Consider the following 5,566-nt stretch of genomic DNA (forward strand, 5'->3'; position numbering starts at 1 on the left):
AACTGAAAATATGAAACTGTGTACCACGCTGAATTAATTCTTTACTACAATAATTTTGTTTACTTGTTTATTTCTCCCCTTCTGTGGTGTGATGTCTTCACCAAAATTACGCCAACCTTGTTTCATCTATATTTCACATATGTTGCATAAGATAATACACATATTTCCAACATTATGATATGTTCTCTGATCACATTTCAAGAGACTAGGAAAAGTCATCGGTAGGGAGGGAACAGTTTGTTTTGGGTTTTTTTTAATTACTTTTGAGGGGGTGTTTTTTTTTCATTTTTGAGGAAGTTCTCGTTTATTTCTCCTACCTCTCTCCTTCCAAGGGGCACAATTTATTTAGGTGCGACCTGACCTCATTTCCCCAACCCACTTTCTCTGTCATTAACCTGACTTAAACTAATGTCTTTCTGTCATTAACTTCACCTTTAAATCTCTGTTGCCTGTCTTTGTTCCACATTTGATCTTGCTGTGCAACACTTTTGGGCAAGTGTCTTCAACCAGTCTCCCATTGATCAATGCCTTGAGGATGAAATATATTAGTTGAAAGCTGTATGGAAGCCTAACGTGTGTGTGTGTGTAAATTGATGTTAAATCTTTTCAGTATTTACTCCTTGAGATGAGGTAACCAAAGAGTCAGATTGTGTACCACAGATCAGTACAATATGAATAAAATAAAATTAAAAAAAGCATGAAGATAGTACCCCATCATAACTGTGATGTGTTGAGAGAAACCAAAAAGAAAGAAAGGTAGATCAGTGGACTAAATGCTGTCTCATTTAGCCCCCTCCTTTGGCGGTTGAAGATCAAATCCTACAGAAGTAGTTTGAGTTCATATTTCATTAATCCCTCCAGATTAGATTTAAGTAAAGCTGATAAGAAAATGTTAATAGCTTTTTAGGAATTTTCCCTTTTTTTCCAAATCCTTTTCATCCCTTCACAATCGACAAGAATAGCACCAGTCAAGTACTGTGGTTTGACGTAGTTCAGAAAACCACTTCCCCAAAATTTCACTGGTTTTGTGCCATTATTATTATTATTTGATTAAGAAGACAGCTGGCACAATCGTTAGCATGCTGGCCAGAATACTTAGTGATTTTTTTTGTCTGTCTTTGTGTTCTGAGTTCAAATTTCACTGAGGTCGACTTCGTCTTTCACCCTTTCAGGGTCAATGAAATAAGTACCAATTGAACACTAGGGTCAACTAGCCCCCCATCCACCTGCTCCCCAAAATTTCAGGCCTTGTGCCTATAGTAGAAAAGATTATTATTATTGATATACATTTGTGAACAATAGCGTTGTTAGACATGTCTGAGAAAAGATGGTCTCTGTACTCCCCATCTGGAACCCTGAAATTCTGTCGGTCAGAATGGCTCTGGTCACAGTTTCTGGAAGTTACTTTTAATATTTCCATAACTGAAATGATCAGCTGGCAGAATCGTTAGCACGCCAGGCAAAATGCTAAGCAGCATTTCATCCATCTTCACTTTCTGAGTTCAAATTCCACTGAAGTTGACTTTACCTTTCATCATTTAGGGGTTGATAAAATAAGTACCAGTTGTGTACTGGGGTCAATGTAATCAATTTACCACTTCCCCTCAAATTAGTGGCTTTGTGCCAAAATTTGAAACCAATATTTCTATAACTCAGAGCAGAAAACTCCTGTGGATTTAATTTAAGTGACTCCAGGGCTAAATTCTGTGAAATGTTGATCTTGGCAAGAATCTACCTGTGACATTGTCCCTTTACGTTAAACAAGTTCACATACTGCCAAGGTGGACTTTGCCTTTTGTCCTTCAATAAAATAGAGAAGTATCTACCGATCAAGGACTGGGACCAATCTAGTCAATTTACGCTTATTATACACAGAATGCAAGTTGTGTTTGTGTGACAAAGTGAGTGTTGTTGTGAGAGAGAGGAAAGACAAAATAAAGTAGAACAACTTGTTGAATGCTTTACTCTCTCTCTCTCTCTCTCTCTCTCTCTTTTTCTCCAATGTTTGGTTGTTGTGTCTTTTTGTCCCTTCAGGCTCAATAAAAGAAGTTTTCACAAATAGCAGGGATCTTGTGAATTGTTAGGACTGTTTCCTGTTAAAAATTTGCATTTGTGCCTAAGGTAAAAAAAAGTCATCATCACCATCACCATCATTATTATTATTATCATCATTATTGTTATTATCAGAACAAGATTATTATAGACAATGTGCAGTTAGATTAAACACTTTACAGTATCTCATATTCGTGAGTTCAAATCCTATTGAAGTTGACATTCATCCCGCCAAGGGCAGTATGTATGTATATATAATATGAGAAATTGAGATGACAAAAGAATAGACAATTATCTTATGAACTGCATTAGCTTACAGCTGTTTCTGCTACACGATGCAATGCACTCAGAGCTGAGTGCTTGAGTATCAGCTTATAGTTTCATCAGAGCCTCAAACATGAAGTGCCACTCTGTACTCAAATAACACCACATTCTGAAGCATACCTGTATTGAGTTCTACACCAGGTTATTAGTATCTCAGTACCTAAGTGAAATAGCAAAATATGTGTGTGTGTGTGTGTGTGTATAAAAACCCCTTGTGTTTGTGTGTGTGTATACACACATCCGTATGCAGGTCTGTCAGATACTAAGGGATCAGTTTCTTTGATGATTTAACCTTCAACTTTTCATAACAAAACAAAATTTAGTGCCTGGAAAAGAAAAAAGAAAAAAAGACGCTCTTGTATGTTATTTAAAGGTTTCTATAAATACCATAACTCTTTACAAGAAGAAAGAGATGATGCTGTGGCAATAATGCCTTGCTGACCTAAATCTGTGGCCTAATTTTGATATCCTGTTATTGCTTCTTGGATCAGGACTCAGAAAAAACATGCTATCACAACAATGGTTTTTTTCCCCTTCCTCCTTTTCTTTTAAACTATGGCCCAGCACCTATTCTAAGATATTTGGTGCATTGGCAGAATCCTTAGAGCATTGAACTAAATGCTTTTCAATATATCCGTGTCTAGTTACAACTCTTTAATGTTCTAAGTTCAAATCCTGCCTAGGTTGATAAATAAAATAAAATACCAGTCACATACTGGGGTTAATGAAACTGACTTAGCCACACCTCTCACCAAATTACTAGCCTTATCTCTAATTTACATTCTGAGTTCAAATTCTGCCAAGGTAGACTTTGCCTTTCATCCTTTTGGGGTTGATAAGATAAGTACCAGCTGAACACTGGGGTCGATGTAATCGACTTACCCCCTCCCCTCAAAAACTGTTGGCCTGGTGCCAAAATTGAAACCATTGTTGTTGTTGTTAGTGATGATGGTGAGGGGGAATGGTAAAACAACCAAACCCCTTGAGATCATATCCCACAACTGCCATTATATTTTGACCCCTTCTAAGGGGGCACATTTAATTCTGTTTTGCCAACCACTTCATATGATTCTTATTGAAATCATCATCCTTGCCTTGCAACATTTAGTTACATCCTTTTTTTGTTGGGGGGGGGGGTTCAAGTCCCACCAGGGTCAACTTTACCTGCCAGTCTTCTGAGGGACCAAATCTAAAATTCCTAGTCAAACCCTAGGATTAATTACATCAACTGTGACCCATGCCCCCTCCCCTCTAAAAAACTTAGCCCTCTGCTGCCATTGTTAAATTTAACTGTTATTATTATTATTATTGTTATTGTTATTGTTTTCATTAGGATGATAGGTTGGCAAAATTGTTAGCGTATCAGACAAATTCTTAGTTGTATTCATCCTGGGTCTTTTTGTCCTCAGTTTCAAATCCTGCCAAGGTTAACTTTGCCTTTCATCTTTCCTGGGCCAATAAAATAAAAGTACCAGTTACATTCTGGGGATCACTGCAATAAACTAACCTCATAACCTCATTCTCCCCCAAATCCCTGGCCTTATGCCAATGTAACAAAATTATTATTATTATTATTATTATTATTATTATTATTATTATTGGGGCAACAGAATGATAAAATCAGAAGATGAAAATGAAATGTCTTGCAATATTTTGTGACAGCTTTTTTTAAGGTTTTGAGTTCAAACCAAGCCAAGGGCAAATTTGCCTTTCCTCCTTCTGGGGGAGGGTGATCAAAGAGAGTAACATCCAATTTAACCACCTGTTCTCTTCTTCCCTCCCCACCACACCGAATGTGTGCATTGTTACTGCTAAATTGGCAGAGATGGGCATGGCTAAGTAAACAGGTAAAAAGTACTTGTCCCCTTCGGTAAGTTGAATTCAATCCCTGCTAGAGTGTTAATTTCTCCCTTTTGTCTAGGGACTGTTTAACCCTTCAGCATTCAGGTTACTCTGTCAAAAGTAATGTTTATTTATTCACACTGTCTTGAATTAATCAAACATTGTCTCATAGCTTTGAGATTTCAATGATGTGATTGTTTACTTTTAGAATGACATTGTAGGGTAGGTGTGAGAGGCTAGATCTGGTCAGTTTTAACTTATGGCCATGCTGGGATACTACGTTTGTTGTTGGTTCATCTTCCATATTACAGTCAGGGATAAATAGAAAGAAGGCTGAGAGAGATTCGTTTAGCAAACTAGATTTCATTCGTCCTTTTTCTTTCACCCTTGTGACTTCTCTCTTTTCTATTCTCTCTCTCTCCAATTCCTGACATGTCCCCTACTCAAACCCCTTAGAATCCAGGTTACTCTCTCAACGATGTGATTGTCTATTTTTAGAATGACGTGGTAGGATAAGTGTGAGAGGCCAGATCTGGCTCATTTTAAAGGCTAACAGGCTAATCTTGCCTCCATTTCTCAAACTTAGATTCTGTAAAATAGATTTTGTGTGTATCTGTGTTAAGTCATCATCATCATCATCATCAGTTTTTCATAGACTGATGCAGTATAAGGTAGGTAATGCAGTAATGTGTTCTGTGTTACCTCTATGTTTGATAGTCAGCCTCCGTTGCCTGTCCTCTGACCTTTGTCCATCTTACAATTGACCGACTGTCTCTCCCTCTGCCTCTCTGTCTTCCTTTTCCCCCATCATTTACAAAATCATCTCCAAAGTGCTTCAGAGCATCAAAGTCTGTTTGTTTTTTTGTAATGATTACTCCTACTAGAGGTACCACCACCACCACCACCACCGCTCGTGTTGACTATCATCATCATCATCATCATCATCAAGGCAGGACAAATGGCTGAAACCAAGAGTACTGGGCTAAATTAAATGCCTTGTGGTGTTTTATTCTAAGTTAAATCCCTACAGAGTTTGTCATTGCCTTTCATCCTTCAGTGGTTTGATAATTCCTGGGGGCGGTCATTCGATTTGTTTCCCCCTCTCCTAAAAATCTGTGTGCAGGAGTTGATAGAAAAAGTTGTTACAGGGATTGACAGATCCATCAATTAGGGCATTAGACCAAATGCAGAGCAGCATTTCTTCCAGTTCTTCAAGTTCTGAGTTCAAATCCTGCTTACGTAAACTTTACCTTTTGTCTCTCCTGGGCCGATATAATAAAGCACATCTCTCTTCATTTATCGCAGATGTCTGGTTCTGAAACAACAGTGTTGGATGAATGATAGGAGG

General features: G+C 37.9%; 1 long non-coding RNA gene across 1 annotated transcript; it reads right to left on the reverse strand.

The window, feature by feature from the left end:
* Nucleotides 1–274: 274 nt before the first annotated feature.
* On the reverse strand, nucleotides 275–3,364 carry LOC149130776 (uncharacterized). Its single transcript, XR_016238702.1, has 2 exons — nucleotides 428–3,364; nucleotides 275–395 (listed from the first exon to the last, which is right to left on the reverse strand). It is a non-coding gene; the product is annotated as an uncharacterized LOC149130776 (long non-coding RNA).
* Nucleotides 3,365–5,566: the final 2,202 nt, after the last annotated feature.

The sequence above is a fragment of the Octopus bimaculoides genome, chromosome 27 (assembly GCF_046866305.1).
Source record: "Octopus bimaculoides isolate indiv1 chromosome 27, ASM4686630v1, whole genome shotgun sequence".
NCBI classification, from domain to species: domain Eukaryota; kingdom Metazoa; phylum Mollusca; class Cephalopoda; order Octopoda; family Octopodidae; genus Octopus; species Octopus bimaculoides.